This window comes from Varroa destructor, unplaced genomic scaffold (assembly GCF_002443255.2).
Source record: "Varroa destructor unplaced genomic scaffold, Vdes_3.0 BEIS01000002.1, whole genome shotgun sequence".
NCBI lineage: Eukaryota > Metazoa > Arthropoda > Arachnida > Mesostigmata > Varroidae > Varroa > Varroa destructor.
The window spans coordinates 21,780,870-21,792,859 of record NW_019211455.1 but is presented as its reverse complement, the minus strand read 5'-3'; the positions used below and the strand labels follow the sequence as shown (position 1 = coordinate 21,792,859).

Below are 11,990 nucleotides of genomic sequence, written 5' to 3'. Positions count from 1 at the left end.
TTTTCGATTCGAGCGTTTCTTAATGGCATTGTAACAGTAATAACTTTTAGCCGTTGTTGTGTACAATATGAAGGCGTGTGTGGGGCACAGACAATAGGAAAGCAAAACCGATTCATTATATATCTATTATTTTTTTAGGTTAAATCATAATTTATTTAAACGAATTTTTCCGAAGACAGTAATATGGGCAGTATGCATCAAGCTGAAAAGAAATTCAGCGTTCGCATCAATCAAGCGACTATAGGTTAACAGCTACAACGAGCATTTGAGGCGCCCGAACGCCTTTCTTCTGATTTTTAGTGATGAAAAATCTCACGTAAGTACTCACGTTCAAGTATTACGGTCTCAGCTAATGAAACCCTCAAAGAACTCCTACAGTTAAACAGCGCACCATTCGAATTAATCGTATTATCACTTTTGCTAGCACTACATTGGATGACCAGCCTAAATAGTTCTAGTTGCAATGGCAGAGTGTTTTTAACAAGGGACCACCAAATAAATCTGGTGTTTTTCCGCGTTTTCGTAGTGCCCGTCTACCGTAATGCTGAAAGAAACGGCAGTAGTCACATCCACAAAAGTACAACAGCCAAGCGTGGCTTACAGCCAACTGATTTGCTCACTGATTTTCCTAAGAAATATTTACGTCTTCGTATAGAGTCGTCTGTTGAAGCAGCTTTCGAAAGGGAAAAAAACTATCAAATATAATACTTTGGCGCTAGTAAAAATAAAGTACGCAATATCTAACAAAACGAGGCTATTCAAGAAACTAACACCGATTACTAGTGCCAATAATATTGTTTCTCTCGTCAATAAAGGCAAACTAGTGTATAGGCTATTGACACTGATGAGATAAGGGTCCGTTGCGCTGCCTCGTTAGGACGCGGCGAGGCTTAACCGGGCGCCGGCGAAGGAAACTTGGTGGATTTTAGGTGTTTATGCGATTTTTTCCACTTCTCCGTGCTTTGCGTACGACAAGAGAATATCAGCTACAGCTGGTACGACCATGGTTATTTTTTGCGTTCGATCAAGGAATTGAATTCAACCAAAAACTACCGCGGAACTGGAAACGCCGATAGACAGTGGCTGTAAATAGTTGATTTTCGGTAATAATGATAATTTATATACTGTCATACCGTATATATAGAGCATGCATTTTTTGTGTCTAGCTTACCTAGTCTGCACGTGCCCAGTATCCCAGAAACCCAATTTGACGACAAGTGACCAACCCAGTGGTCGCGTAAGTGATTCATTATAGGAAACAATGGGTTTATAGATATGTCGGTCAACTTCTGTTTCATCCTTTTTGGGAAGTTATTGCCAAAAACGGGTCACGACAATGCTGGCTTCACCCGATACTATTATAAAATCGGATATATGGCTAACTAGAATCTAGTTTTTCAAATTGACTCGTTAAATCAGCCGACTCTTCCAACAGCAGGGTCGATCGAACAGCTGTTCCGGGCAGATCAGTGGCAGCAACATAACAAATAATTTTATATGTCTTCTGCCCTTACCCATCATAAACAGCATCCCGTTATCCGTCGTCATACGGCAAAACGCCGATGTTCGGCAGTGCTGCTATTTATATTCTGCGCGTGATGCAATCTTCACGTCATCTTGTTTTTATTGTGGTTACTGTCGCTGTTAGCACGTGCTACACCTGTTTCTGTTGTTGCCTATTAATGGAGATTTGAATAGTCCCGTAATAGCTGTTACCTGTCCATCTCTACGTAAGCTTCTGTTTTCGGTAGTGGGAGAGACAAGCCAAGAAACAAATCTCCGGATCTTCTCCTAATAATGCAATGCAGTAATTATTTCATCGTCAGATAAATCTCGTTAAGCAGCGGTGAATCTACTTCACTAGCTGAACAGGTTACGAATGAGTTTTCTCGTGTAAGTTCGTAATTTGTCGGTTCCGTCAGATGGAGTGACTTAAAGCGATCTGTAGATAATCGTAGCTACTCTGAACTCTTTTCTATGTGTGTGCCTTCGTAAGACATTCTTCACCGTACAGTTTTATATAATAGTAAGTACATACTGTCAAACACAAGAAACTGCCCTTACGGTTGGACATCGGCACTTCATGATGTCGGTGCTGTTACCCGTTCCCGCGTCCCACTGTCGGTAACGATGCTTCTAGTGAACAAGGCGTCGATTTACTGCTATCGAGAGTAAGGTAAGTGCACACAATAAAAGCCACTAAACTCTTAGTCGTAACCCCCGAATCTAATTCGGCTTAAGAATGTCTTGGGGTATTTATTTTGCTTTATTCACCCCGAGTTTTGCAAAGCGCTCCATGATCGGTTCAGGCTACCCGTTCTAACATTGCTGCTCTTGTTATCGATCTACGCAGCGGAACACCGCCGGCCAGAAATCTGGCAAAACTAATTGTATTACCAACATTGATACGACGACATCCGAACAGCCAGCAACAATGACGAGGCTTCTCACCATTTTGCTTGCCCTAAAAAATTCAGCCAAGAAGAAGAGAACCCAATGTGAAAATAACAATAGCAGTACTGTCTGGGATCACATCCCAAGAAACGCTTCGAAAGAGATGCGTATTTGGAAGCGTCATAGCTACCGCAGTGATAGTAGTGCTATTGACGCGCGGTTACACTTTCGTAGCCGATGCCACAGAAGAGGCAATCGTCAGTGGCTGAACAACTAGACGTTGTATTACTACGTATAGCCTCTAAGGACAAGTATGACTACAAGTCGATTGCGCAAGAAAAGCTTTTCTTTATCGTATAGGCACAAGAGTTGAGCAAAGCGACACATTCTACGAACTGTAGCTGTCGACATGTCCTTACATGTACGTATGATTATGGCCGCTTTACTTTTTGGGCCTATTTAATCTTCAGCTTCTCCACGTTCCCCTTTCTAAGTTTTCTTAGTAACAGTTGCGGCCGAATGAATGGAATACAACGGAAAGAAATGAAACAAAGAAACCTTCCTATAGCCTGCGGTGGCCATTTACTGCCGCTGTTCGTGCACGTCGCAGACCTGCCACAGTTTACTAGCGTCGTGCAGGACAGTACGTTGCATGCTGCCAGCGAACAATAATTGAACAAAATTAACGGACAAGTACTCGCAAAGCAACAGGCCTATCAACAGCCATATAAACAAGGGAATCCGCAACTTTAGTTACGGTTCAGCTTTAATCTTTAGAAAAATATATACAACCCCAACGAGAAAATAAAAATAGGACTGCCCTCGCTGCGGTCATTGTCTTCATAGCACATTAACACATCTTCCGTTGTGTATCTTATTTCGTATTTTTACGATGTAGCGCACACCAACAGCGGAGGAAAGATGGCGCGTCACTTTATTTCATACGAAATAGAAAACCAACTAAAAAACGACGCCCATTTGTTGTTCATTGGCGTTCAGCTGTTACCGCAGATGGCTGCGAACCGAGACGATGTTGATGGAAAATGTACTAAAATTGCCACTTCAATGAATTTACTTAGTAAAAACGGAATATGACGGCCCAAAGCGAGCCAATCGTGAAGAAAGTAGACAAAACCAAAGTGCTAAACGTTGTGTAAACAGTCACAGGTATGGTTCAGAATTATAATAAACTGGAACCCCGTGATTTGTAATACACTGTACAATGAACGATAACAAGAGCGGATCTTATTATTAACGAGGTGATGAAAAGCCATAACAATAAGCGCAAGCAACTCGAGTCGTAATTAAGATACCGACTCAAAAAAAAAAAAGGAACTTCCTTAACTTAATCGAAACAGCGGCCCAGCATTCAATACAAGAAACTTTCGATGACACACTGCAAAAGTGGAATACGCGAAACCATACCTGATAATATGAAGCTGATATCTGTAGTTACTGTATGAATGAAATTGTAATAAAAGAAATGGCGGTCAACTTTTGCCCATTGTAGCCTTTGGTACCTTTTGGACATTTGGTACCTTGAGGCGCATTTAAACGTTCTGACGCATCTAAGTCGGCCACGGGTTCACATCGAGCGCGACACATCCAAACAGTGACAGGTGTATTATTCCGGGTACGGCTAACGTGCAAATCTGTGGCAGGGATTTTTCAAAGGTGGCACTGTCGAACAGATAACATCTTTGCTCTGTTCCTTACGAAATGTTATAATTTAAGCATCATACGAAGTGTTGCGCTGCGGCTCGTACTGTTTATTGTAATTGTTTGCCTTAACATACGCCTGTTCAATTCTGTTCTTGTGGCATTTATTTCACGGGTTTCTGTTTGTCTACCTAGGTAAAGCACGAAACTTTGTCTCCCTTGCTAGACCCAAACAACATGCTAGCGCAAAACAACCTATGGACTCGTTATCTAATTCCGTATAAGCTAAAATATACACCACTTAGCAAAAGAGATCATCGAGGTTTTTTTTCCATACGTAATTCAGATTCGGTATTGCGGCTTATTGGGTAAATGCTATAAGCAAATAAGGGGTAAGGAACGACGCGAAAACATACAAGTCCAGAACGTGCAGATGCATGTTCTATGGTCATCTGGACGTTGCGTACAAACGATATAATACGAGTGATGTTATTGAAAGGCTGCTGTGAGTGGAATTTTTTTTTTTAGAAAACCATGGAATTAAGTATACGAAAATCTCAGGTGTCAACTTAGATAAAATCACCAGATGATACACGTTTAATTTCAACTCTTATTTTACAACTAGCAGCAAGCACTATTTTTTTCTATGACCAATTATCGCTTTTTAGTTTTGTTATTAAGCAAAATCCGTCATAAACGTTTGGCAAGTACGAGGAGCAATATATTCCGCTCTTCCCTAGCCTCGTCGTTCGCACCCGCGTTTTGTTATCTGTTTATTATCCACTGAGCTCCATATATCACGGACTGACTTAGAAATAGTTGCAATATAATAGGACAATTATACCTATCAAGCGACCAGCGATCAAATCCCAATTTTCAGTCGAGTTCTGTTTCTTCGACAATTCTTTATTCTGCACCGCTGTTAACGCGAATTTAAGAGGACATAAACGAAACATACGAGCACAGTCTAAATGTCCCATCATAATGACGTTGTTCCCACGGAAGAGCGACGAGTCATTCCCATCACCAGTAGCACGCAGTGCTCTGCGCGCTACGATGCGAGTGTTCGTATGTCGTCTCGGCTTATCGCGGCATGCGACAGATGTGTGCACGTCAATGCATGTAATCGAGAGTTAAGCTTTTTCGCGTCGTCGTGTGCGTAATAGCGAAAACAAAACAGAATGGGTAAAAACAACGAAAGTAATGAGACGCAAAGACCTTACTTTGTACAGAGGCCCCTACGTACGTATATATACATGTCCATGTATATATGCATGTATATATTATACATTGTGTCGGAATAATATCACACGTTCCTTTGTATTCAGTTAACTTGTCCTTTGGCTTTCCAATTACGAGTGGGACGAACCGACTGCATGTAGATGTTCCCAATAAAGTTATCACATACCTGTAAGTTATGTTATGATAGTCTTTGTCATAATGTAACAAATTATGTTTCATATGAAAATTTGTTTCTGTAGCAACTAGCGGTTCAAAAACGTTAATTAAAATATGATAAAAAAAAAATGATAACAAATTGTCGTCACTCCTTCATCAATAATGTCAGCTTCTTCTAATCGGTAATTGGAAGACATGATAACAAGAGGAATGACAATTCTCAGATGAGATGCTAACCTCCAATTTCTATGGTGTGTGGTAATATAAACACTTAACAGCCTCGGCTGACCTAAACACTGTTTACAACCATATTTCCCCTATTGCTTTCCCGTGAGATGTTTTTAAGTTTGTCCCCTTGAAGTCGGTACCTACCAGCAGCAATTTACGACCAAGTAAACTATGCGCTCCATAAAGTGACGTTAGCGTTTTAGTGGTATGATCCTCAAAGGTACTGAAAATACCTCGATAATATTTTTGACGATGCCTTGCGGAGCAGGTATTGATTTCAATGATAAATTAATTTAAGCCTACTTTTCACGCCACCCAACGCACCTTACTCTATCTCGGTTAAGCTTAACAAGTTAGTCGCTCGTGAGGTGTGAATCTGCAGTCGCGCGGCGTTTCGCTTCGTTCGTTAAGAGGCTAGCGCACACAAATGCCATAAGCAGAACAGAGAAACCTGTTAGGTCAGTTTCTGCTGGTGCGTTCGTTGTATGCGAAACATTACCGGGTGAAGTTGAGGCGTTGAGGGGTGCATCGAATCGGAGGAGGCCTAGAGCGCGTCGTGTCACCAATTTCCTCACTGTCGGAAATTAACCGTACAGATGCAGCAGATAACAACGAGAAAATAACCGCAAAAATTCGAAATGACTTAGCATCGGCACGTGGCGACCCTGACAAGGTATCAGTATCGATTTCGAGCTAATAGTACTTACGTATTCGAAACCCGTCGTTGTTTTACACGAGCTACCACTATGAAAGCGCATGCATGAGGAAAAATAAAGCATGTCTTTCGACGCTCAACGTTGAAGTACGTTGTTTCATAAATGTGGTACGACGCGTGAACTGTCAACAGAAGAGATTCGGATCTGTGTGGAGCACAAGTGCCAAAATGGCAGACAGCACGGAATGGGTCGTCACAGTAACAGTGGCTGTATATTTTGACGAATCCCGACGAAGACGACAGTGTCAATCACAATATTATCTGTTATGTATTGTTTTATATATAGTAACGGTAATCATGTCGATATATATATGCATGTTGACAACTGAGGAGATTATGTTTTCCAGTGTTAAAATGACGATATCCTGCGTCCCTTTAATCTTTGCTGATTACAAGTGTTATCTGCTTGAGCAGTGTGGTGCGTAGGTCGGCTGCTATTACTGCAGTTGGGGCAAAAAAAGTGTCACATCCACAGGCTCGACACGTGAAAACCGTCGTTAAGTATAGTCTCGTATGAAATATTCTACTCGTCATCCACTATTTCTATGTCGTATAATATGCTCCGATAAAATCAATCAAAAATGGGTAAAAGATTTGGCTGACGACAGCGACCAAGAAGAGGGAACCGTTCCATCTCCTTAAGAGGACTCGCAGGAAGACTTCTTCCCGTCATTGCAGACGCGTAAATACGACAATATACATTCTATTATCGCACTATTGGGCACTTAAGTTTAACCCTCTGCGACAAGTCAATACAAAATGCTAGAAGATGGCCGATAGTAAACGGATATGCCGCACGGTGATGAGACGGAGTCAAATCGAAATGATCTCGTCTATGAAGACAAGAGTAAAATAACTACAGACGTACAATTTTAGGGCCTATATATCTATAAAATGGCGTGTCATATTGCCCCATACGAAGTATACGAGCTGCCTCGAGTTTCGTCAATTACACATAGATACATCTTCATTTATGAATGTGAATTTTATACCACTTCATATTGTCAACGGCTCAGTATTAATAATATAACGCAAGACGCATAAAACTATTAACAAAAGAATGAGACAAAAAGAAGTAATATTGACATAAAGTAAAGTATCAAGTTATAGTCGAGCGTTCACAGATACCACGATATGTCATTTATGTTGTATTGGCCTGTTACTCTATTTATCGTATCATGCAGAAAGGTATTGCACAGGTATCCATATCAAATTAAGTATATTAGTTAGAGCATGACTTAGTTCCGTAGCTTGGGAATTTAAGGTTTATTAACTCCTACAGCATTAACAGATCTACAGTATGAAATAATAATCAAAAAGAAAGCCCAAAGCGGAGAAAGTTCAGGTCTAACAGAGAAATGGAGTGAAGCCGTCCTACTGGAACGCACGAAAACCACTTTTCTTGTTCGATCATTTTCGAAATTTAGTTAAATTTATGATGAAAACTTTAATGAAAAATCAGAATGTCTTTGTCGTTTTGATGAGAGTGACACGTTGGGAATAGTTGAGGAACTTCGAGATAGGCACGCATGAGGCACGTATCTAATACGAGAATTATATGGGCCTACAAATGACGTGCCGACGCAAACAAAGATGCATAAACCTGTGTGGAGCAAACAAAAAACGTGATACTAGGAAAAAGAATGGATCTTTTCAAGAGCAAAGTGTACGTGGCTGATCGTCAGCCACTGCACTATTGGTAACTTCGGGCTGGCGGGCGGGAACGCGGATAGAAAGGCCAAGACACTTAACAACAATAGCAATATATGCTATTGCAGCAAAATTCTAACCTCATAAAATAGTATTATCACAGCTGGAACGACCTGTTTAGAATCTGAATATCGGCCTTCCACTGCTGACGCCGGCTACGAAGTGTGTTCAGCCATGAAGTCATTCGAAAAAACGCGCATGTCGCTCCTTGCCGTGCGACTATTGCAATGCAAAATAGTGCAGCCTTTAACGGGTATTAACCAACTAACGTTATGCATCTTCTGTGAATTGACACTTACAGTTACTCTCGGACGACAGTGGGGCAGTTGGCGACTTCGGCGTTAATGAAGCCATGGATCCAGTAAAGTTAGTTCAGTTTGGTCGTTGAAAATCGTAATTTTGATGGCAGCGAATCCCGAAACCTTCATGTGTCTTGGGTACAGACATCCGTCGGCGGTGCCTGCTTCTTCAGATGGTGACAAATGCCTTTAGGAAGCCGGCTGAATACTTTTTCTCACTAGCAGTAGGCTATGGTTGAATTAGGGAGAAGTGTGTGTAACACCTATATATGAAACTTTAAACGTTGATTTCCGTGTGCAGCTAGATCCAAGTAGATCGGTCACTGACAAAAAACGAGTCTTCTCTCCTTACACCCGGTTGTAGTATATCCGTTGAAGCCTTTTTCGACCTTCTCGGAGAAAATTGTAAAAATTCCCTCGTTGGTTGTTTTAATAAAACACATGTAAGAAGAAAACAAAGATACAGCATTGACATAGCAATAGAAAGAGGCCATCGACGAGCAGGCAGACATGTGCTGTCGCTCCAAACGTGCTGCTGCGTGCGCCGATCGCCTCGATGTTTTTTTCCGCTAAAACGTTCCTTCTGCTATGCCCTTAGTCTGGTCAGGTTGCCACCGCCCCACTACGATCACAACTATTGTAACTGATATTATAATATGTTCTGGGGGAAAAACCCGTTCGGCAAAGAACATTAAAAACGTATATGCACATTCTCGCCAAATGCACAAATCAGCCTGCTTGTTACGTGGCTGCTTGTCGGCTGCGTTCTATTGTCGTCGTTTGATAGCAAAAACAAGGTAGGTCTCGTCCACGATTATATAGAGACAATCACACATTCAAAAATAGATAGACGCCCCATTTGCCCTCCTAGACATGTAATAAATACGAATGGCTGCGTAGATGCATTCTTCCCCGGCGTTTTTTTGCCGGCGAGACGGGTTTACGTGTCATGATGGAGTCAACAGGCCACTACCGGTGTTCTACGAGCAAATCACTAGAAAAAGCCGACAGCGAGTGTCTTGCACGGTGATAAGCGTTACTTTAGACGCTCGTAAAAAATCAAACGATATATGTAAGTGAGAGAATGTAATGAAGAACAACAAGCCGCGCACGAGAAACTTGTCGCTGATATTAGAAAACGTACAATGTTTACAGAATATAGTGACGATACGACCTAAGACTTCGTTTGATCATAACAAGTTTACTGGGTACAGGGCAACATTGTCGCTCTGTTAGTCGAATCACTCCTAAAATGTTATGCGTGTTGTATATTCAGCACTCCTTAGCTGTCGGGAGTCGTATTTAGATCTAACTAATCGCGACTCTCGACGGTGCATAAATGAGGATCTGCGACAAACTAAACAAAGGTGCCTCACGCGGACCACTCCATTTAGGCCAAGCTTTCGGGGTGGTGAAATATACGCGAGTCGTTACGACGCTACGTTGGCGTCATTATGATGATAGGAACCAAGAAGACCACTTTGCTGCTCATTCAACTGTGTGTAGCTAAGTCTGAAATACTGCCCACAGCAGAAACGTTCAGGTAGCACAGGTCGATGCACAATATCACGGACCAGAAGGACTAGCTCGGCGTCACCCCTTTCCGTAAATTATTTACAGCAATATGAGGTTCTATAGCGCGTCCGGCTAACCCAGTTGAGTCGCTCGACTGCTGCAATAGGTAAGCAACGATAGAAAATTCGCTCAGGATGTTTAATGCAACGGCTCTCACGGCAGCAACGGTGTACAGTTAGCAATCTCTTGGCAATGACACTCGTAACAAAAGCCCATCTATGTAGTAGATCATAATGGGGAAAAATTTTAGCTGGCTATAATTTTCATTTGATCTATACGCCGTGTGCACGATGCTCGCCAATAGACCCATCTCGACAATCACTAGAGACGGATGTTGTGCTTATGTATTCCAGAAACATTTTAAGACGTGCGTAAGTTAATTTACTAGAACAAGCTTTACCATTCGTTGAAATGCTATGGGTTGAAAGTTTTGATTAGCAGCACCGTCATTTCTATGGCGAACCGGTTCGTAGAAAACAGCCGATTGATGGCCAGCCACAAATGGCCTCTAGCATTGCCTGTCACCACTCAATGAAATTTTGGAGGTATGTTTTCGTTACCGATAAGCTCGATCTTGTTTCGTTATAGCTAGATGAAGTAGCTCCTTTTTGGCAGAAAGTACTCGAGCGTATAGCTTAGACATCAGTTCAAGGCTGTGTTCAGCATTTTTCATAGGCTCCACTGCATCAACACAGAGCTCTGGTCAGAAGCAACTTAATATGTGAGTAGCCGAATGCTGGAATGAAATTCTCAATCAATGATCCTTTTATATTGTGTCATTCCAAACAGCTCGTCAGATACAATTATACCAATGGCTCCACAAAGCATCTATCTGAACGTACGCAGCAGACGGGCCGCCTTGTTTTGGGCAGACATCTGTGTGTACAATAGAAAGTATATTGATGCATCCTTCTATGGCGGCTCCCCTACTGGCATTCTGATAGCCATCTTTTCGATCGAGGGAACAGTCTGCAGTCATTTGCAGCGGAAATAAACAACCGACTGTGATTAGCGTACACATCAGTGTTTACCGCTCTCATATTATTTCAGTCGTTCCTTTCTAATGGCAGTTGATAGCCCTAAAGTAGTCCTGGCTAAGGTTCAATAGCGTATGTTTTGGCCTGTTCTTCTTTCTTCTACATTTACCCACAGTAAATCTAAAAATTGTCACCATCTCGTCGTTTCTTATCATCGAACGCCGCTATCATTAGCAATATTACCATCGCAAAACCTTTCGGGGCTTCTTCGAAATTTTCTGTTGAAAGTGGCCCATTTCGTTGCTGTTTCGTCTTGCCACGCATAGACGGACTGATTATGACTCTAAGAAATATAACTAATTTTTTTCTTTTCTCGTCTCAAAATCTTCTACGCCTAAGTGAGTAGCTCTTTCTTCAGTATTTAAAATAATTGTTCCGTCTTTTTTCTTTTTGCTTTGCTTTTACGGGGTTTTCTTACTACTAATAATAATAATAACTGGTTTTCTAAGCGCTTCCTCGAAGCCTCCATTTTCAAAACTGGCGCTTGATAACACCTCCGCGAAGAAAAACGACTTTATTACGGGTGTCTGATTGAAGTTTATCGCCGTCTCTGAGAATTTCAAGGAATTATGCTTGGAAGGAGAGTTATTGTGCAGTACTGGTTTGCTATTGAACCCGACCGATATCCTAAATTTGTCTGTATGTCTGCAAAGTTTAGGCAAAGCCTTCGCGACAACCAATAGTCGCTGCACGGGTATTTTTAGAAGATAGTGTTTCCGCCTTCTATCCATATTTCAATATGAGCAAACATCGTGAACTTCCCTTAGTTAGTCCAAAATAGAATCATCAAAGTTAGCTCGGCGCTCGTCCTCGAAGCTTTATCAGCGTCAGCTCAATAGTCGTCCCGTGATCACTCATAAATGTGATTGCTTCGGGACCCATCCCAACGGCTTTCAATCCCTGAGAAGTACTGGCAGACTGCTAACTCAGACCCGTGGTCCACATCAGAGTCTATTCATCAGCTAGCTACGAAAT

The 11,990-nt window shown here is 41.8% G+C and overlaps 1 protein-coding gene and 2 long non-coding RNA genes across 7 annotated transcripts in view; 1 reads left to right on the top strand and 2 right to left on the bottom strand.

Moving 5' to 3' along the window:
* The window catches only part of sdk (sidekick cell adhesion molecule), a 75,778-nt gene that overhangs the window by 33,448 nt on the left and 30,340 nt on the right, over window positions 1-11,990 (bottom strand). The gene's annotated exons all lie outside the window — the stretch shown is intronic.
* On the top strand, window positions 1,401-8,864 carry LOC147757507 (uncharacterized). The gene is made up of 2 exons (XR_015321729.1): window positions 1,401-2,176; window positions 8,406-8,864. It is a non-coding gene; the product is annotated as an uncharacterized LOC147757507 (long non-coding RNA).
* LOC147757508 (uncharacterized) lies at window positions 3,828-8,501 on the bottom strand. The gene is made up of 3 exons (XR_015321730.1): window positions 8,404-8,501; window positions 6,004-6,253; window positions 3,828-5,461 (listed from the first exon to the last, which is right to left on the bottom strand). It is a non-coding gene; the product is annotated as an uncharacterized LOC147757508 (long non-coding RNA).